Consider the following 23,710-nt stretch of genomic DNA (forward strand, 5'->3'; position numbering starts at 1 on the left):
TTGTACGATGACACTACAAACTTTTTATCTGCGGTAGTTGTGGATTTCATTACGGCTTTAGTACCAAGCAATTCTTAAGCCTTTTGCTCAAAAAATTAATATTGCTTGTTTATATGTATTTCATGCTTGGTAATTAAATGTCTCTGTAACTTGGAGGGTTTCAAACATTCATTGGACAGTAATTGTGCACAAATTACACACTGCGGGTTGATGTATATCTCTACTTCCAGTACAAATAAAACCGAAATTCAAGTAGCTGTCTTGGTATTTCCTTAATTTTGCAGGGTTAATAATGGCTTTATGTTTTTTACTCACAACACCACCTCCTCGCTGTTCTTCAGCCCTTATGGATGAAGTTCTGTATCATCATTCTGTGGGTTTTGCTGATGGTCAAATTAAAAATGTATCCATGTCTGGTATTTATTGTGTGTGTTTCCAACAATTTTTCCTCTGCTTTGTAATCTATCGTGCTCCCGCTGAAATAGCTCTATTATACCATAGGTAACCCGAGAATGTGTTACATAACCTGAGAACGCGTTCATTTCTGTGCATGCTTATGATATGCTGAAGGTAATAGGTTTCAGAGTCTAATAAGCATGCAGGGAAAATAACACATTTTCTGGTTTATTTTTGGAGGACCCCTTGAAACCTTCTCCCTCGGGTGGCCACGGACACCCAGTTGAGAACCCAGGGTTTACATCATCCATATAACTACTTGGTATGGGTCATCGATACCACGCTCACAGTGTTCTTCTCCTTGTTTATATTCACTTTATAAACTATTTTCATGGCTCAGTCATCATGTCCTGATGACTTTAAAATGTTTAAAGCACCCCCTGTAGCTCTCAGATATGTTCTCTAATTACAGGTGATACACCAGAGTGTCACCACTAACCTATCCCACTGCAACACTCGGAAAAAATATCAGCAACAAATACCACACAGACTAAATGAGGTTAGCAGGTTAGCTTCTTAAAAAGATCCCCCCAAGCACAGTTCAGGAATGAGGTACTATTAAGTAACAGACCACCCAAAGAGAAGGTCTGATGGAAGGAAGACAGTAACAGCTCGATACAGCTGAGGGGATAGACAGACCGCAGCACACAGGGATACAGATGGAGATTAGCTCAACTGGATAACCAAGGTTTAGTCCATTTCCACTTCCTGGGTTAACCACATACAGTACATTGCCCACATCCAGTGTTAACCCGGATGCCTTAGTTAGGTTCAGTTCAACCTGGAGGAAGCTCAATCACATTGTGAATCATAGTTGTCATGTTTTGCAGTGGGTTGCAACGGAAGCAAACACGAGAAAATGGTTCTTATACCGGCTCTCAATGTAAATCTGTATTACAGAGCTTTAATTCTTCTTAGAGTGACTCTCTACAGACTGTGTTCTTTACATGCATACAATGTACCCCCTTAGCGGAAAACACATGGAATTGTACAGAAGATTGTCAGATCTTCAGACATCGGTACATAGTCAAAACGAGGGTTAAAATGAATTGTTTTTTGAAGGTCATTTTTAACAGAGTTTCATAATTGAAAGTGGTGTAACTTAATAAAAAAATGGACCTTGCTTATCCTTTGTGCTTTGTAGTACAGGCTTTGCATATTCCATTCAGTATTCACTGTAGCTTGTCAGTAGACAGGTTAGGTAAACTGTACTTTACTTATGCAATAATGAAACAGTTCAGTGTTTAAAGTATTTCGTAGGGAATTCACACAATGTTTGTCTTTGAACCGTATGGTCAGCGGTTCACGTCCAGAGCTTGCCTTTCCATTCACTTCAATGGGCTTAATTCATTACAAGGTCCTCAAAGTTTTCTGGTCACAGGCACACATGTGTATTTCTCATAACGTCGATGATCATTTTTCTCTCCTGAACATTTAACTGTTTTTCAAAAATGTATAATAAAATGACATCACAATGGAGATGTAGCAATTGTGCAAAAGCAGAGACTGAGAGCTCAGAGTAGTAGAATGACTTTAGGTCCTCTGCTACTACATCAGTATTGCGATATTCCTGATCATTCCTGAGATGGCGTCTCGGGCACAGTGCTCTGGTCTTACGGGCACACCTTTGAGGATAACTGTTTTCTTTTTTTACATGCTTGAGTGTTTAAGTAATGGTTATTATGAACAGGCACAGGGCAAATACGAATTAATGCTTAATGTATCATTCACTGATGTTCACATCACATGAATTTAGAATTAGATTGTAGTCTGAAATTGTTTTATTTGTAACTGCATTGTTATAAATAGCAGAAGATCAAAGTGTAGCAGAAGATCACATATTTTTTCACCAGTCCCATTTGTTTCAGAGCTAAATTGGAGAAACCCTGTCTTTGCAGGAGGGCACATATAATTATTTAATTTATTTATTTTTTGGTCATATTGCATGCCACTTTGTACAATCGCACAACCAATTGTGTCAAATCCTATGCCAATAATATAATGCAAACCAGACATATGACATTTGGATGTCTTTTTATTTACTGATAGACTTATGTCAAAACATTTTAATAACTCGTTTATGGAGTTGATTTAAATGTAATAAATGCCAGTGGAAGACACATGCAAAACGCTTGACCAAACAGGAAAGCAATGATGTGACTGCAAATCTGTCAAATTTGAAAATGATTTCTCTCACTGGCCCTAGGCTTTTTTTTTCCCCCACTTGTGAGAGGCGCATAATAAATAGATAGGCAACACATATCTATATGTATTTATATGATTACATATTTAAACCTTGTATTCCTATTCCAATGTACTGTGATTGTTTTGCATGGAATTAATTCTGTAAATAAATAAATAATTACAAACTTTAGCTCTGTTCGTTGAAAGGCATATTTGCCCAAAATATATACTGGTTTCTATCAATACTATATTGCCACCCTGCCATAAAAAAAAGTATTATAGTATACTATAGCAGTACTATAATATACTATAGTAGTACTATAGTATACTGTAGTAGTACTAAAGCAATTTTTAGCAGGGCACTAATAGATGATTTAATGTGGTAAATTTGCTGAAACCAATACAAAGTGTACAACCGGTAAAGGGTGATGAAGCATATGCATATATGGAGAAGTATGGTAAAGCATGGTGAAATAGTTTCTAAAATGGCAAGAATAAAGGGGGCATTAGCTAACAAGTATTGCAACCTGTTCAAACACTAATTCACGTTGGTAGAGGTGGGGGGGCAGGCATTTTGTAAATGTAATAACACATTCTAGGTTGTTCAAATATAGTCTGAAATCCACAGGCCCTGGCTTTGCCTCGTGCCAAGCAACACCCCTAGGTGTGCAGATATTGAGCCCTGGTTAAACATCCTGGAGTGTGGTATTGCTTTCGTAAAACACATTACTGCATAATAAAGTCCTGAATACACATGGGAAATTATTGCAAAATGAACATGGAAATATACCACTGTAAATGTTTATATGTGTAGATGTACAGTCCAATTAAATGCATACCATTATATTTAAATCTAATTCTGGGTTGACTGATGTAAACGTTAGCTGTATTAAGCATATCTAGGGAGATTGTACTTACTGTAGCAATTACACGAAAGAAATTAATCCAGTTGCATTTTCTCAGGACGACGGAAGGTTTAATGTAACAATTTGCACTACAATGTACAAGGAGACCCTATCAGGCAAGCTTTATCACTGTTTGTACATACAAAGCACCATAAATAAACAACTTGCAATCTTTTGGGTCAAACTGATTTTCCTGGTCACCATATTGTAGTATTAACAGTTTTATTTTACTTTCCCAAAAATAACATTTCATTTGGTGTAAATACCTTGCTACTGTAAATATGACCCATTGTGGTTAAAATACATTTATTTAAAAAGACACCTCGGGAGTGATACAGTCAACATGTGTTTACAAGGCTCAGAAACAGTATCAAAGCAGGCCATCATTCTCCTGACCCATCTCTCTCTCTCTCACACTCAGTTCCACAAAGCTGCTAATCCACACAGCACTAGACTATGGGGGCTAAAGTGCCAATACCTGCTGCCTGGGAAGCTTCTTTCAGTAAGTGGTTCCCTGTGGCTTTTTTGACTCAAGGCCCAAGCTAAACGTCTCAGTGGGTCTGTTACATTAAGCAGGCCTGAGTGCTAAGAGATTTAAAGCATCAAAATAAAGTGCTTTATCACTTCGAACCACTTTCTTGGCTGCCGTTCTCTGGCCTTGCTTCACAGGGTTTTTGGCCCGTGCGCTGAGCCGTCTCTCTCTGAGGGGCCTCTACAAATTCCACTTGTTGACGGTTGCCTTGTTTTATGGTTTAATAGTACAATAATAATTACAGAGTACACCTCTGGAGGTGTTATAAACACCAGAAAGAGGTGTTTTTTTTAACATCTAACAAGTGTTCGTGAAGTGCAGAAGGGATAATGTGTCAACTGTGCTCATGATGTGATTTGGCATCTTCTGTTTAGTGGGAGGCTGGGGCAGGTGAAATGGAATGAAACAGTCCTTTACAGATTTTGTTCCTGGAACTTTCCACAGATCAGCTACAGCAAGCATGTCTTGAACTGGTTTGGCAACCGTGTACTAGGTTGTAATATTGACAAAGACACTCAGTACTTAATTTAATAACTACATAGAAGGACGCAGTGGTGAAGTGATGCTGTCATTTTCAGACATGAGTAAACCAAAAGGATGAAACATCTCCCACTCTTCCTTCAAACAGGCTTTACATGTCATGTATTAACTGATTTGTAAAACAGTGTTTTTCTCCTTGGCTTTGTAATTTGTTGGGATACAGAGTTTATTCACACCTGAGATATTTCTGGACTTCCAGTTAGGCTGCCACCTTTAAATGTCTAAACTTTTCTGTTTGGTTTACTACTAATAAAACTATTTACAGAAAATGTGCACCTGCATCATTTACCTTCAGCTTTTTGTACTGCGTTGTAATCACATGCTGGCAAAGTATTGTGGTCTATTGTTGAACACCATTGTTTCGCGCAAAGATTGTCTGTAAATGTATTTTTCTTGCATACTTATCGTGCCAGGACCAGTTCATCAATACAAACAAATGCCTGTTAAGAAACATTGACCGGGCTCCACAAACTTCCTGCCAAATGAACACAGAACTCAAATGTAAATATGGAGATTGCTTTGCTTGTTTTTCATGATGCAGTCATCAACATTTTACAGGAATTATTAGGAAAAAAGTGAATAATAATTAAAGAGTTTTGTATAACGTCTGCATTCTATACGTTGCATTTTTATGAAGAGGTTGTGGTATTGGTTTGAACAGTCTAAGCAGAGAAGAAGAAAAGCAGTTTATTTTTAGCAAACCATCTGTTTAATAGGGGGATGCAATTGGCAGGCCCACTCACACGCACAAGACAGAAATGAAGAGCACAGACATTTGTACTTCTGCGCTCTAAATAAGGAAGAAACTCATTTTAGGAGTGTCTTATCCATATAAAGTACTGTAGCACCTCAGTTCAAGAATATGTGTATACCGATGGTCTTGAATTGACCGAAACATTTGCTCTTTTTTCACTCCTGCACTCCTGGCTAGTACTTTTGGTCTGTACTTTTGTATAAAATAAATGACTGTATTTTTGCATAAACTTTGCTGCCACATTTAATCGTGTTCAGTGTGCAGATCATGTATATGTCTACTATACCACAGTTTAGAAATACTAGAAGAAACTTTTATGACAAACGTTTCGACAAGAAGTCTTTTCCAACGTTGAATTTAAGTTTATTTTAGTATTTCTAAATTCAACACTGTAGACTATCGCACATACAAAATTGTAATAATGAGTCAAGGACAACGATAGCTGTACCAGAAAAATAAAATATATAAAAAAGTTGGTTATTTATGCTTTTTTTTTGTTTACAGTGCCCATGGATCCACATACTGTAAAGGTGCATAACATTACATTTTAGGGCATATTGGAAAAAAAAAATGTTGATCAATATTTATTTAGAGTGGATATAGCAAAGGAAACAATTCTTTACATTTGCTAAGTAGATTTTTGTAGTTTTTAAAATAAAAAGCATGTTTCACCAAAAAGCATGTGTACAACATTTTAATTTTTTTTTTAATGTTAACTGTTGATAAAAGCTCTTGGTTTGCATGCCTTACTTGTAGGCAGTCTGTTAATGTTTCACTTTCTGGGTCAGTGTCTTTGGGGTCAAAGAACTGCCACTGGGTGCAAATGGCAGTCATAGGGGGAGGCAGCAAATTGGTTAATGGAAGGAACGAAGGTGTGAAATAGTGGGGATAATTTCACTCTGCAGGTGGAAAAAACACTGTACAAAGGGAATAGAATTGCACAGCAGGTACATTTTATGCAATTATATCATTAGCTCTAACCACTTTAATTGATTTCCGCATCATTTATGGTGTGTTATTTCAGTTAAAACAAATACGAGTTTCGCAATTTCTCTATACTCTCTATTACATGATCTTATAATTTCCCTCCCCAAAAGTGTTGTGTTCACCCAGCTAAATAGGCTTTAGGGCTCTTAGAAGACATCTTATATTACAAGTCTTTCTGCCCTGTCCCAATTACCCAAAGGGTCAACAGTGCAACAAACCGTTTACCCCACAGAAATAACACGGTGTTCCATAGAAGGGTAGGTCTGTACTTATAACCATGTATCTATACAGCATAGAATGAGTAATGCTTTATCTCATCTCAGTAACCTCAGTGCTTCAGTGTCAACATGCTCTGCTTGTATAACGGCATCCATACAGGTTTCCTCACATTTTACAGAGTATGTACGTTGAGTGGCCATAACCTCATAGCTGAGAAAAATCACACGATCAAAATCACAATCTTTGAACTTCAAAATGACAACCTTTTGCCCTCACACTTCATATTCAAATGTAATGCTACTACTGTGTGAGGAAACAGAGGTCAGAAAACAAGCACAGGAACAAACTGAAATGGTCTACATAAGCAAAGCTTGTGAGACTTCAGGGAAAAATCAAATTGTCAGTGCTTAAACATAATCCCTTTATGGTTTTTGGTGTTCAGTTTGACATTTTAAAAGCAATACCAAAGATGTCGTCTGGTTAGCTATCAGTCTGTGGGCAGAGTGAAATCAAATAGCCCGGTAATTTAAAAATGCTGTGGCATGCAGCAGGAGACTGTGCAGTTGTATATGGAATAATCAAGTAGCTGCTTCAGGTTACAGAGGGAGTATTTACATGCAGCCAGCATAGTAAACACAAGCTGATGGTGAGTGTAATTATTCCCGAGGTTACAAGGTGATGCCGATCGATCATTTCATGTATACAACGCTTTGCATATTGAAGTTTGTGTTCCTTCTATCTGGGAGGATTTAGAAAAGAGAAATGTTGTGAGTTCAGATTGAAGTAGGCGGCACCACTGCAGCGATGGGACAACTGTAACGAAACAGAAGTGCAGCGTTTGAACTGAACCATGCTACAAACATGGTGTTGAACTGGGATGCACGTTTGAACTGAACCATGCTACAAACATGGTGTTGAACTGGGATGCACATTTGAACTGAACCACGCTACAAACATGGTGTCGAACTGGGATGCCCGTTTGAACTGAACCACGCTACAAACATGGTGTCGAACTGGGATGCATGTTTGAACTACACCATGCTACAAACATGGGGTTGAACTGGGATGCACGTTTGAACTGAACCACGCTACAAACATGGTGTTGAACTGGGATGCACGTTTCACCCAGGGCTGTGGTATAATTGCATTGTTATAATTGCAAGGTTTGGGTTGCTGCATAATACATGAATGACAATAGATTGTTATTATTAGGAAATATCAGACAATGTGTATATATATATATATATATATATATATATATATATATATATATATATATATATATATATTATTGTAGGCTTTTCTTTTTGTTGTTTAGATTCACTTTGTATCATTTTCTGTTTCAGTCATCACATCTAGGTGACTTTTTAAAAATGTAAATAAATGGTGCTTATTCTCTATTGTTTTACTCTGGCATAGTAATATTTAATATTGTATAACTTATCACAGTTACACCACAATTGTAATAAGAAACAACAAGCTTGTACTGTAGCTCGTTAAATGTTGGTTGGTTTTTTTTTAGGTTTGTGTTACAGTAATACCAGTATTTTGGAGATGCTTACTTTAACAAGGTTATGAAAACCAACATATCTAAATATTATTATTTTCTTTCAACAGAATTTTAAATGACACAGAGAGAGTGAGAGAAAAAAAAAAAACTTTTAGAAAATAAATTATATCATTATAATATTTATATATTGCACTAAAGCAGCCCACGGACCTAATCCGGTTGTGAGAGCCTTCCATTGACCCATCAAGCGTCAGCTGTCCTTCATTACAAAAGCTGAAATAGCAGATATGTAACATTGAAAGGCCGCCGCTATCTACAGGACATTTGTGTAACCCTAACAAAGGTTTTTTTTTTTTTTTTTTTTTTGGCAACATGGGTAAGAACTGGTATATACAGACCGGACAACCTAAGACAGGAATATAACACTGTCTGTGGGTGAATTTATGTGGAAAACTTTGTTAAGTTTTTGAAGTTTTCAGGAGGGACTGTAAGATTATTTTATACTGTAATAAAGGGTTTACATAAAAACACATAAGAGTGGAGGATTTTTTGCATCAATGTCTGTCTTTAGTAAGTGCAGTTTTGACAGAATTCCAGAGAATCTCACAGAAACCCAGGACACCGGCGAAAACGTATCGTGCAAGGACAAAATCAACTGGAGTCATGTCATCCTGTCTTCCATTCTCATAGCATATTATCTGCTTAATAATAACATATTTCTGAGAGCTACACATGTAGAAATGAATTAAACTACTTATTAACAACCATATACAGACATTGTTTGTACTTCAAATGCTACGCATGTCTTGTGTATGTCTTGTGTTTGAGGGATGAAACTCTTTTATGTATAACCCAGCACCTGGGGTTCAGGTACATCCTACTGAGACCAGAGCTCGCTGCTCTGTTTGTATTCTATTATTACAATAAATCAGACCTTATTTTTAATACCTTTACACATTAGTGGTGTGTGTTTTTCTTACACCATAATACAAGAATAAGTGATCACTGCACTGTATCTGGTAATAATCCTTCTCCTTCCTTGTTTACAACTCAAGTATGCAAGCTACGCTCATATCAATAAATCAATAGTTTATATTCACATGACTTACTGGGCTAAACACCGTTAGTTTGGTTACCTAAAGAACCACGATTATGCTTTTTCTTTTAAACATGCACATTGGTGAGGTAAAGCATCGATAGCCCTAGGCAGCGAGAGAGACAAAACAACAAAGAGCGAGAGAAAATAAGACAAAAAACTATTCAAGCATGGTAAATTACCTGAAAAAAAAAACAGCCTGTCAAAGATTTTTTATTTGGGCTTAAAAAAAACCTGTATGGCAATTAAGAAATGCCTGTCAAAGATGGTACGTTAAATATGCACTTAAGTTTATTTTCTCTCAGTTTACTGTGATGACGTGCATTAAGTTAGAAACTTTTCATTTACATTTAAACACACTGGAGTTAGAACGTGTTGATACATATTTAGACACAGTGCTACATTTTTAAATCCGGCGCTTAAGATGCTTATGCAAGATAAATAAAGCGATTCATAAAAGACATGCTTTTATTAGCTTGAATTCTTGATGCACAGTCATTTCCCAAAAACAAAGACTGTGTGAGAGAGTGTCAATTTCAGGCAGTACGAAAGGGAAATTAGATTTCCATGCATTTCCCATGAATTTAACTCATCATTTGAATCCCATAGTTTAAATAAAACTCGGATTAAAAGCTTGCTGTTTTAACAGCATTACAGTGGGCTTTGTTAATTATTTGTTTGCAAGAGTTTGTTTGCAGAGAATGTAGTTGAATACCACTCCACTAAAGTGACCCAAGCAAACAAAAGCATTACCAGCAATGGAAATCTAAAGGGTTTGAAACAAACATTACACTGTGTATTATGGTATCATAGTATTGCTATGCTAATACTATTGGTTTCATGATACTATGATACAATTCTATCAATGTCTTACACCACGGGAGCTGCCCTTGTGCTAAATTGTTACTATTTGTGGTCCAAAACACTACACTTATAACCTGTACATTTATGTAATGTAGCCTGATTCCAATATGTATCTTGCCTATACTATTATTCAACACCTTTGTTGATAATACCTGCATGTTACATATGATATGAAATGGTTGTACTGTAAGTAGTTTAAATCCATGCTGATTGCATGTTTCACCTCCCCTGCTATGAACAGCCTTTGATGACAGTTTAGTTCTTTTACAGGCTCTCGGGGCACAAATGTTTTATTTTTACTTCCAGGTGTGATTTACAAGGTGCTGACAGAGCATTCTGCTCCAAGGGTGATACTGACTAGTCACAATCCACCTACCTCTGCTAAGCATGACTCTCACTAAAACCACTCAGAAATGAAAACCTAACTTCACTGGAACAAGGATTCCACTTTCCCTGTGTTGCAAAGTGTAGTAAAGCACAATGAAATGACGATGCTTCCTACAGCCTTATAAACACTTTATAATAGCAATGGTAACACAACGGATTGTAAACCAACATAGTATAGTGGTCCTGAGGCTGTGTGGTCCAGTGGTTAAAGCAACGGGCTTGTAACCAAGAGGTCCCCGGTTCAAATCCCACCTCAGCCACTAATTCATTGTGTGACCCTGAGCAAATCACTTAACCTCCTTGTGCTCAGTCTTTCGGGTGAGATGTAACTGTAAGTGACTCTGCAGCTGATGCATAGTTCACACACCCTAGTCTCTGTAAGTCACCTTGGATAAAGGCGTCTACTAAATAAACAAATAATAATAATAGCACACTGGTCCTGATGTGGTAACAAGCCAGTTCAATGCTGTATACGTTGTGGATTGGTTAATATCATTTTGATAACATTGTTTTTTCAAAAATGTATTTTGACACAACTTAAAACATCACACATCCTAACTAGGCTTTACAATGGCAGCATTAAAAATATATAACAATGGGATTTAACAAAACAAATTAAGAGCATTGGTGATTAGTGGAGTGTGAAAGGGGTGAGGAGGTTTAGCAACCCCTGCTCTCCTTTAAAAGTTGAATAGGATGTTTCCAGAGTGGAGCAGGAAGTTCTAACATCTTATCCGGACATCGTCTCTGAAAGATTACAACCAACCTAATTCTGATGGGGCAAACCAGGAGAAGAATATTTTTGGAAGTAACGTCCAAAAACAGTGTTTTCTGAGAGGAGATTGAAATCTGTAACTCTGAATCATCACAAAATAAGAAAGGGAAGGAGACGCAGTCATGCTTGGTAGCTTGTCAAGTTATTATATACATGAAGACAACAGAGAAGTTAATTGGTTTTTAAAGCCAAGAGAGGAAGATATTTGGAAGCAAATGAGACATAAGCTCACTGCGCTAGATGGCCTCCAGTATTGAGGCAGCATCCATCCAGTCCTTACATGCTGTACAGGATGATGCCAGGCACTGTCCAATGCACACCGATGCCAGAGAGCTAGGAGGCAGCAAAAAGTCATTTCAGATAGCGATCTTATCTGAACCTGATATTCACACACCAGTGGTGTTTCCACTGCATGAGCAGGGAGCAGTCCTGTCAGCACAGCCACGGGTACTGCACTGCGTGCGCCACAGTGATGCTATCAGCTTGAGGCACGCTGAGGAAGAGAGCTCTCGTCCAGCACTACAGAGCTGCTTTTAAAACCCCATCCAAATAAAAACACCTTTCTGTTACTTTCATTGTTTCCATGAGAATGATGTATTTTGTTTTTCAGCTTCATTTAATCCAAGTTGCAGTATCTCCAGCAACCCCTTTATGCTGCATGATGATAATGTAAACGTGGTGCTAATTAGGTGGTAAGTAGCACAACATTGGTGGAAATGGATCTTGTTGTGTAATTGTGCTGCTTCTGTTTCTGTCTCCACCATTCATTCTTGGATTAATGCCACTGTAAGACATTGACAAATTGGTCTTTTTTAAGCTTGGCCATTATTATTACATCGCCTTTGACGATAGCGTACTACACATTAACATTGAAGGCTAATGCTCTTTTTGCATTAACATGCCCATTCTCAAACAGTGTAGGCTTCTTAAGGGCAGGGTTTGGCTAACGCTCGATCAGGGTGCTTTCACCTGAGTCCTGGAGCTCCTCTTCCGTCAGTGCTGTGCACCATATGGCATTTTAAGTAAACCACAGTTAGTCTGAGAGATCTAGGACCCTTTATGTCCCAGTTAAAAACTAAATTATTCAGCTGTTTGTCATAGATGTAGTGTTTATGTGAAACACAAATAAAACAGTGTTAAAATTCACAATTTCCCTTTACGATGTTAAAATGAGATGTGTAGGAAACATTTTGCCACACAAAAGGTAAATACTCATGGAAAAAGAAAATATACAGAACGACAGTCAACCTAATAAGAAATCTTCCACCTACTGTCACATAATATCATTTCTTAATATCTGTTATCGTAGAGGCAATACTGATGACACATCCCTGAAAAGGAAACCTAATGCTAAAATGTAAAATGCTATCATCAGTGTGAGTTGAATCTATAATAAAAAATGTAATTAAACAGTCAAATGAAACCCTTGCTAATCTGATCCCAGTAATTCAAATGGACCTATAATCCGAACAAGCTCAGAAGGGAAAGTGTAAGGCTGTATTGCTGAATGGTAGTATGGCTTCTACATAAAGTACAGATGCCCTGCCCTGAAATGGAGTTGTTTGCACCAAATTCAAAACTCCATGAGTACAGTAATTACAAAAAAAAAAAACCTACACAAATCCAAATGCATCCTGTTTTATTTTACTGTGAGGTTACAGTTTAACAAAGTGCAATTAGTGCAACCATGTTTGGATATTAAATCATGGAAAGTAGCCTCCATTCTTAACTGGTATGTACACTGGAATATTTACGCAAGCACTGAAGTTTTTTTTAATGTTTTCTAAAGCCCTATAATCATCACCTAGGAATATAGACTTTTTAATCATACTGCATGGACTCAGCATCACTTTCTTCACAGCAACTCAATACCAGTTTTATCCCTTTTCCCCATGTGTGTCATTTGGAAGAGGTGCAGCTTTGAGACCACAAATTAGCCCTGTATAATTGCCTCCTGCTTCATCAGGATCATTTTACAGTTTAATTTTAAATAAAGAGAGGGTCTGTTTGTTTTTGTGTCAATTTGGTTTAAAGTCAGCCCTGGAACCCAAAAGGAAATTAGCCGTGGCAACGAAACTCTAATTTTACTGTACACCACATGCAGCAATTAGTGTGTCTGAGAATACAGAACATTGTGTTTATAGACAATGGTTTATTACGCATGCCTTCCACAGTTGCATTTTAACCCTTTCTAACTTAATGGTGGTTTCCATTGTTGCAACGTGGCCACTAGAGATGTGCAACACATTGATACTAAAGATGATTGACATTCAGTCAGGGCAGGGCAACATTTGCCCCTTCTTAGTTACTAATGGAACAGTCCTTAATAACTCACCTGTGGTGTTCCCTCCATCTCCCCAGCACGTAGACCTCCCCTATGGGTGAAGCAGCTATGCTGTCCTCCCTACCTCAGCTGCTGGCTGTGCAGCAGAGCCACGTTTGAGATAACCCAGTCCTAGAAGTGCATGACTGGGGATGAACATCAGCCAAAAGCTCATCTTAGGACTGTGACCTCACCTAGTGGGGAGAGTATCATGCTCCCAGTCCTACAGCTTCATAAATCATGTATAACAGATTAATAAGACACTAGAGTGCAATGTCTAAGCAACAATAAATGTTTTATAAATACTGAACAGCTGATATTTTTTGTGGGGTCCAATATTTTCCAGTGGAATTAGTTCCACCTGTCAGAACTGTTGTCTCGGTGCTTGACTACAGCATGCACTTTACTGTAGTGGCTGTGGTCCCTGTGTGTGTGCCTTTATTTTACAGCAAGACATTACAATACTTAACACATTAAAATAGAAAAATATCCCAGGAGTAAAGAATACATTGTGTAGGCCTTACTTAACCCCAGTGAATTAGCTACAAAACAAAGGCTGCCAAATAATAGGTCAAGTAAAACGTTGTTTTGTTTATTCCCGAAATAAATAGTACATAAAGTTGACAGTTTATTTATTTATTGCTTTTTTTATTCCTTGCCATTGCCGCTTCTTCATAGTAAACAGTAGTCACAGACACATTTTCATAAAGTAATAACATGGTTTACGTGTGCTTTTTTTGTAGCTGAACAAGCAGACGAAAACTGAAAATGAACTTTAAACATTTCAATAAAACAAAGGTGGAAATGGTGTTGTAAAATGAAGGGGAAAAAAACTCACTGTTTTGGTTCTCATTTATTACATTCCACATAACAGAAAGTCGCAACAAAAATATATAATAAATGCAATCGATATAAAAATGACCACACAACATTTCCAGCACTGTTTAAACAAGGCATTTCAGAATCAGCTTATAGTGGAAAATTAAAGGGTGCAATGCGTTCAGCCTGTGGCTTCAGGCATTAGAGCCCCCTGTTGGTAACCATTGTCTTCCCTCAGGTCAATAATCTTCCACTATAGCCCTCCTCTCCAGTCCATATTTAATATTGTAAAAATCAAAGCACAGTATCTGCATAAATGTTTCACCCTGTTTGGGGCTCATCAGTGCAGTGTAACTGTACTTTGACAAGTAGAAAGCTCAGGTGAGTAAGTAAATACAAGTAGCTTTCGAGTTAATGTGAGAGAAAGCAGAAACTATGGAATTATGGGTAATCTGGATTCATGCAAATATCAGAATTACAAGAGCCAATCAAATTACGTATATATATATATATATATATATATATATATATATATATATATATATATATATATATATATCGGCGTGGTCAGAATGACTACTTGTTGGGTGAAAATCAGCTTATATCTTACAGCAGAGGTTCGAAAACATTCTCATTTCGCTGACGTTAGGCATCCTGCCGGAAGTCTCGATGCAATCCATGTTACCATAATGGTACCATAATGGTACGTACTACAGATGGCTGTTTCAGGGACTACGCTATATTATATAATAGAAGTGTATCGTCCCTGCAGTAAAGCGGGTCTGTGCTGTATCTGCCTCTTTAAGTTCTCTGGCTGTGAAATTGGCTCCCTCTGTGAGTCACGCAGCAGGAATGAGGGAGTTCTCCCATTACCCAGGTTCATCTAGGTTTTTCATTTTCATTGGGTGATGAATGAGAAAGGTCCTGGAAATTAAATGTTTGCAGGCTTGGTGAAACCAGCACTCCCGCTTGTAATTATTTTTCTATAGAATATGTCAAGTGTCACGCTTCGCAAGTACTCGTTTAGCATTCAAATGTGTAGTGATTAAACAAGGCTTACTTAATTAAGCACTTTGTAATGACTGTAAACCTAAAGAGTAGTGGATTAAAGAGGTTTTATTGTTGTCCATCACTTTAAAGGCACAGTAATGGGTGAGTAAAGAGGTGCTGAGTTGGGAAGTACAGAAATCAGTGGAGGTGTGGCACAGCTGGGAATTGGAAGCAGGCTTGTTGTTTTTTGTTTCAGAGTTTAATGCTTGCTCCGCACTGAAGTGTCTACAGACCTCGAAAAGTGTATTCGAAACAGAAACTATTCCCTAGTGGCTGGGTAGTGTGTCAGCGTGCCACAATCAAACATGGTCTCCTTCCATTTTTGTTCCCTATCCAACTTCGTAATGCAAGAGTTTGAAAATGAAAGGAACCCTTTTAGAATGCTGCACTATGACACTACTGGTAAATATTGCATGTATACTGTGAAAATCAATTGGCTTATTGCTCAGCCACCAATGATATGAGAAGTTTAAAAATGTAACTTTTCCAGCTGGTATCACAAACCTTAGGTAAGGTGTAGTCCAAGATTAGTACTAATCAAGGTCTGTGAAATAAGCCACCAATAATGTATTTCATCTCTAGCAAAATGTCAGGTATTCATTTCTTATTTACTAAACTGATAAATGCACAATCCATTTGTCTATTGATACCTATTTACAAACCACTTAATTGCTACTGACTTCAATCACAATCCTGTATTCAGAACATCATGATCGTGCATCATTTAGTTTGTGTGAATGAGGTATTTCTGATCCCAGCAGTTCCATTTCTGTTAGTAAAAATGATGTGATAGTAATCTCTGCAGCCACACACATATTAAATCTGCTTTGAACTGATCAGATGCAATCCAGGAGTTATCAAACCTGTCTCACCTGTAACCTGCAGGTCGTTCAATGGCAAGCTGCTTGCTGGGTGAGATCCAGACAACCATACAGTGAGTTTTTATTCACACAACAAATGCTGTCTTTTTTTCATGGTTCTCTGAAAAGTAATTCCTATTTCAAAACTCATAAAAATAAAGTTTTAGGAGAACATTTCATGAAATTTCATTTGCGAGTTTTCAGAGATTACCACCTAAGAACATTTAGTGTTCCTTTTCAGAATTGTTGAACTAGCTTTTCAGATTATTTTTCAGAATTTTATGCTTGGCATTCATAAAGTACACCGTTCAGCAAGAAAGATTTATTGTGCCAGCTGACAAATTAATTGCAGACACTTCTTGCAATCCCAAGACAACTCTGTCAACATCCAAGTCCTTCTCCAAACATACATACAGTACAGCTCAGAAAGATCTCTACATCATTTGGTTCAGTAAGAAATGAACTGTCGATCATTTCTTTCTTTTTTTTGCAATGCGTATTGTTTTTCATACTATTGTGAAACCAATGACGTCAAAATATATTACAGGACCAATGCAGTGCCATTGTAGTGCCAATGCATCAACATTGAAGAATATTAAGTAAGGGAAAAACTAGTTTTCCTCCAACTGTTTTGTCACAAATATAAACACACAGACCTTAAGGTACACTTAAGCTGCACTCACATCAGAACTGGCAAGGAGAGTATCTCCTTCAGATGGAAGGGATGAGAAGTGGAAATGTGTCTGTTTTAAAATAACTTAATGTGAAATGTTATGCCTCATTACCACTTGTAATTCCCAACTTGAGTTTGTCTGGCTCCTCAGACTCTCAGCTTGGGTTTGTTTCTATAAAACAAAAAAACAAAAACAGGTTGTGTTCTAACAGTTCACACAGAGTTAGCGTGGAACCTAGGAATAAGGTTGCAAATTATCAGTTGGTGGCAATGGCAGCTACTGAAGAATTTGTATAGCGGTGGCTGTGTTGTGCTTTTTGATAAAGCAGAGAGATCAAAGAGTAATGATTGCAGAAAAAGAGCTATGGTTCCCAGAAGGAGAGAGAGACTGTTAATGAGGTGAATAGCTGCTGGAGAGCTAGGAGAAAGGTAATCATTTAGGAGAGCTGATTCACTGGATTTTTTTTTTTTTTTTTTACCATTCTACAATAAGTAAGTGTCCTGTCCTAGATTAAGTTTACTGCATAACTATTTTCAGAATGTGGTCCTGTGGTAACAGACGTGCACATACATGTATTAATCTTTTTCTTGGTAAGGTAGGTTTCAAGCACAAGGATACAGATTGATCCTGTGACGGATCTAAAGTCAATTGATATGAATATTTTTCCAGAACACATTTAGATAATTCACTAGTCTTGCATGCCTTCCCTTTTCTGGTTAGTGGAATTAGTTTGGTGGTCTCAGCAGTCCACATCACAAAACCAACTCACAGTTTGGCACAGTTGGTGTCTTCACCATTCTTTGAGGGTGATCACTGAAGGCAAAATTCCAGAATGATTATGACAGTTCTTTTGCCAGGCTGAAGTTCATATGTGCTGGCTACATCTCTCAGCCCAAGTCTAGGAAACTCAAGCTCAACTCCAGTTGGGAATGGATTTGGCAGATCGAAACGGGAGCACAGGTCAAACCTCAGTTTGATGTGAAGCCAAGCTAAAAAGGGTTATGAGATTTTTGTAGTTCAAGAAGTAGCAGTGAACAAAACTGGACAAAAGGAGCATAAAAACAATCCTAATACATTATATATATATATTTTATTTTGCAAAAAATTGCTATTTGAAACAGTTCCAGGAAACGGTAATGGCCATGTCTGAGTGATATCCGTTTGTTTTCCAAGAAGTGATTATCGGTCAGCAGGTTAGACTGGCAGAAGATTAGGGCCCTTTTCATCTGCCTATAATTATTACCCAAATTTAGACAGCAGCATCCCCCAGTCTATGCTGTATAAAGACAGTATGTTAAACTGACCTTTAAAAGACAGTTTAGGAATGCTGCAAAAAAAAAAAAAAAACAGTTAATATGGAAAGATGAACCATTTCAGCCACTGACAGAAGTTTTCTTAGCATAGAGGAAGAAAATATATGTCTTCGAGCTAGTTGTGTCTTTGCAAACAACTCTTAACTATTTCTTTAAATTTTTGGTCTTTAAATGCGAATGAAGTCATTTATTTAAATTGATTGTTTTTTTAAAAAGTAAGTAGCTTCAAGTGTTTTCTTTATGTTTTATGATGTTTGCAAACTTTTTGAGTAGCTCTATTACTCCCATATTAGAGTAATTATTCTTTTTCTGCCTTTACTTGGCTTTGAGCTTGTCTGGAAAATCCAGAGTACCACATGTCACAATGCGAGCTTCAAACCAGTCCCATCTACTGCTGTCAATAGTATAGGTGGAAGTGTAAAGATCACATGTCACGTTATACATACTGTATTTGAATGGAACTATGAAGGATGTTCGGTCCTGGCACGTAGGATTCTCCAAACCAGCTCAAAGCAGCTGAAAGCACATTTAGAGAAATAAAAGGACTGGAGATACAAAACCCACATGCACTCACATTCACAAAAAAGTGGGCTGAAATAAAATCATTGCCACTGAAAATGATCAGGACATTTGTCTGCTAGACTAAGAATTGTCTCCTTTTTTTAAATAAATACATTTAAGCACACTGGTGCTGGCAGGCAGGTGGTGGACTTGGCGGAGTGTTCCTGATCCTCCAGTTTCAGTGTAAGCTCCTTGTCCAACATCTGTCAATCCCACAGAGCCGAATACCCTCCCCACCAGCTCTGGAGAGCTCTAGTAACTGCAGGCACTTGGCATCAGAGCTCTGCAGCAGTGTTAATCACAAACAGATTGTCCACCTATTGTCACCACTTTGTTTAACAAACTCTATAAACTTATTATTTTGGTTGTAAAATTTGACGAAAAAAAAATGCTTAGGGCTGTCTAGCATTTGGTATTAACTTAGGACGATTTAATTTGTCTAATTGATGTCTGAGCTACTGTGATAAACTCGAGCAATGTTTGTGAGAGGAATGCGTTATATAAGTCCGTAGTTTTCAGTTTTGAAACAAACGCATGTTATTGCAAACTTGTATTTTATTTTAAAACATGGTATCTGCTACTACACTTGGTTAAAGAAATCTCTGTTTGCAAGCCATGCTTTCAGATAGTGTTGCACTTGCTTGGTGAAATTGTTCCCTATTCTTCAATGGATCCTTTGTTGTCATTAGTCAACAAGCTACTTCCCCTATTGACTTACATGCTTTCACATAGCAATTAATATGCTTTGACTAGGAAGACACTACTCAGGTGAAATTGACCAGGAAATGCAAACAGATAACCTGAGAATAACGGCATAGAACCTGAGCGGCACCTAAAACTAATGTGTGCTATAACATGTGTTTTTTTCAAAACATCCTTGTAGCAGTTCCCCTATAGGAGAATGTGGTAAAGTGCACCCTGTTTGTGATGTTGCAATCATTCTTCGTGGTCTTATTGCAATTCAGTCCCCAAAGGTCCACCAAACTCAAAATAAGCTGGTTTTGAAGCGGCCCCTTTAAGTGTTATGGTAAGCATTCATTTTTTACACTCGAAAAACTATTTTCAACAGGTCATTGTGAATCAGACTAATTAAAAAAAAGCAAGACTACGGTTATAGTTGAAGAATAATTAAATAATTAGCAGATGCCTCCTACAGCAACATGGCTAATGGGAAGGATATAATAAATAAGTACAGCCGGGTCTTGGGAGTAATCCTAAAAAGACAGTTCAAGAAGAACGCAGTGGAGACTGCAGAAGATACTAACTACAGAGTTTAAAAACCTTATCAGTCTGTTGGTTACCCCTTGGGTCGGTCGGTCTCTTTATAAAATGTTACTGTGATATGCTATGGCAAAACAAAGTGTAGTAAAACTTGTAACGCAAGCATTATAGACCAACATTTATTTATTTTTTTACCTTAAAGCCTTTCCCCTAAAAAGAACAAAACATGAAACAAATTAACTACAATGATACCTTAGAAATATACCAGATGTTTTAAGTTAATGAAATCTGATAGAAGTAGATATTACATTTGTTAACATACACCTGTACCTCCTGACACAGTGGGCCATAATTAGGGTTACCAGATTTCCAGAGTAAAAACTAAATTATTATTATTATTTTTTGTATTAATTCATGCCGTAACAACTCCGAAGCAGTTAAGATAACTGTATAGAACAACACAATCATAATTTAAAAATGAAACATCGGGTGTATTTATTGCAAATCATAACAATTCATTGCTTTCTTTCTGTTGTCACCTGACCAAAACATGCTAAATGTATGCAGATTAGATCAGCTACTACCATTGCATATGACATACACATAACCAGAATTATTAAACAAATAATCCATATTGTTTCATTTATTTTTCAGTGACGCTAACACAACCTAATACATTACTCTGCTGTTAACTTGCTGAGCACACTGATACAGTGAGTTTAAAAGTAAACGTGAATACAACAGCAAAACTGGGACAATTGAACAACTTAACTTTTTCCAACCGCGACCAACAATGGCTGAAAAGTGGGACAAGCCCAGTTTTCCCAGGACGTCTGGTAACCCTAGCCACAATTTCATCCTTACATTATTAAAAACAATCTTTACTTTCCTGATAACAATGTGCCTTTTGTTTTTGTTCCCAACATGGATGAATTGTATCACACACATGCAGTCATCAACAAGGACTGTAAAATGTCAATTAGAGCAACCATGATACCACACCAGAAGCTGTAATAAAACCAGCATCTTTGCAAGGGCGAGTACCTTCAAATGTCTTTTTATTTATTTGTTCACCTTCCGTTTCCTTTCATGACTTCAAGAATTAACCTGAGTGGTTCTGGTTTCTGTTGCTTCAATATTGAATTGTAATAATTTAACATGAGAAAAACCTGTCGATTTTGTACACATAATCAATTAGTGGCAAAAAAGTACCAGAGAGCAGGACAAAATACTATTTTGAACCAGAGCTTTTTCTGGGCAGTCTCATCATCAAGTAAAACATGTACTGAGCCAAAACTGAATAAAACTGTTGGATTTATAAAAGTAAAAAGAAACCAAAAGAACATATCATACTGTTCAGGAAACACAGATTCCATGCAAGGATAAGTTGACCGTTTGCTTTGAAGTGGCTTATGGGATAAGCAGCACCACAGGTACTGGGTAAGGGCAAATAAAATCACAGTTTTGGTACAAAAAGATGGATTAACCAATCCATAGCAATCAGAAAAAATATTCCATCTGTGTGCTGTCTGAGGCCCAGAGCTCCACTCCCCACAGCCAAAAACCTCCCAGCCAGGCTGGGAGCGTGGAAACTTTCACCAACGCAGCACGGCTATTTACTTGAAACCTTGGCGACGGCTTTGTTTTCATTTCATATTGAATTACTTGTTAATTGGCACCAGGACTTTTTTTTTTTTTTTTTTAATAAAGTACATAGGAGGCCCTAACTGGTATTAACGTCCAACAGGAAAGGAAAATATAAGGATCCTTAATGTGCTGGGTGACATAAACATTCGTTTAAGTGATGCCTGCATGGCGGGATGCACAGAAATACATCTTCCAGAAGTGCTGAATGTATTCTGTCTTGTGTGTATGGAGACTTTTGGCTGCGCTTGATTTGTGTTATTTTGCTCAAGTAAGAATCAGTACAACACTGTTTTATTAATAGTGATTTTTATATTAGTACAGTAGCTTTTAACGGCATGTTTTTTTTTTTTTTACATTCCCCTTGCTATTGTATGGTTCTGGATTACAGTTCCTTCAGTATTGGGTTTTACCTGGCTTTGAGTGGCTTTGAGCTGTTTTTAGCTTGTCTCAGTGCTGGGACTAAACTGCCTTCCTCATTATAATCAAATATAGTGACCTTTCAACTGCCAGGCTCACACTCTGTCTACTTGTTTTCTCCCCAACGTGTCGTCTACTCAGCCTTTCTATTTAAACTGGTAATGAATTTGACATTTTATGAAGGTTTTTGTTCAGACATCAGAACAGTCCCATGTAATTCCTCAATCTATATATAGTAACGTGTACATGTATTAGAACACCTCTTTATTAGAAGATGTGTCATGTATATCCTTTATATACCTACCTGAGGGGGGTGAGGGGGGAAATTCTCAGAGGGGTGAGAATTTCAATTTGCGTTCATATGGAAACAATAGGAACTGATGTATATATTAGGACTGAAGTCATTGTATTTTGTATCTTACTCTTAATTGTACTGTAATTCTTGATATGTATTTTTGTATACAACTGTAAGTCACTCTGGGTAAGGGCATCTGCTAAGAAATAATAATAATAATAATAATAATAATAATAATAATAATAATAATAATAATAAAAATAATAATAATAATAATAATAATAATAATAATAATAATAATAATGTATGAAAATATTAGATCACTTTGTGCTTTAATTAGGCATCTTAAACAACTTCTAAACGGTCACCTGCATTTGACCATTTGTGGCTGTGTTCCTTTTCTCTTACTTTTTTAAATTAATTGCATGTTTGCCCTATTAAAGTCGTCAATTAAATTAGACAATCGCTAATTTGCCTATTTTGACAATTTTCCAAGATTTTCAGTAAAGTGGCTTTAATTCATATGTACAACGAATAACAACAACAAAAGCAATGGGGTGTTCTAATACATGTGCACACCACTGTGTATATATACAGTATATATATATATATATATATATATATATATATATATATATATATGAATGAAACGGTGTAATAGGAGGGCTATGGAAACGCCATGTACATTAAAAGAAAACTACAATCAGATTCAGGCTGAACATCCTTTTCTACACACATTTTTTGTATTAAACTATAATTCCCCCTTCTAATCTAAGCATAACCTAATAGATCAAAAAATTTGACTATATGGGAGAGAGATATTAACTTATCTTGTCTGTGCAAGTATTTGAAACAGGTGAGACACAGCAGAGACCAGGATCATCTTTGCAAGTTCTAAATCAATACGTAGGGTCTTGCAGCTTCACTGTACAGACACCTGTCACCTTGGTATTTGCCTTTAGCAACACACCGGATTGAGAAACGCTGTGCTGTCCATGCGTCCGCGTGGCTACTTTCAATGGCTGCACTTTTAAATACTAATTCATGTTTCTATACAGTTGTGCGTCATAACAGGTAGACAAGTTTGCCTCATATAAATGGAATGTATTAGAAAGGAGGAATCCACTATAGGTCAAGCACTGGCTTTTAAGATGCTGTTCAAACACACAAAGCGTATCAAAGCATAACAAACCGTCATAAAACCAGATTGACAAACACTTTTTCACATAAGGGACCAATAATGTCTTAGACGTTTCACCAAATTCTTCCCATGTTTCAGAATCGTGAGTTCAATGTAATTTTACAAAGCGTATCTTCCTTA

At 37.1% G+C, this 23,710-nt stretch overlaps 1 long non-coding RNA gene across 1 annotated transcript in view; it reads left to right on the forward strand.

Annotated features, from left to right (window-relative positions):
* Positions 1–13,753, forward strand: part of LOC131699070 (uncharacterized) — a 29,493-nt gene extending 15,740 nt beyond the window's left edge. The window contains exons 3-4 of the long non-coding RNA XR_009308009.1: positions 11,820–11,901; positions 13,571–13,753. This is a non-coding gene — a long non-coding RNA (uncharacterized LOC131699070). The remainder of the gene's footprint in view (positions 1–11,819; positions 11,902–13,570) is intronic.
* The last annotated feature ends 9,957 nt before the right edge of the window (positions 13,754–23,710 follow it).

Source organism: Acipenser ruthenus, chromosome 21 (genome assembly GCF_902713425.1).
Source record: "Acipenser ruthenus chromosome 21, fAciRut3.2 maternal haplotype, whole genome shotgun sequence".
NCBI classification, from domain to species: domain Eukaryota; kingdom Metazoa; phylum Chordata; class Actinopteri; order Acipenseriformes; family Acipenseridae; genus Acipenser; species Acipenser ruthenus.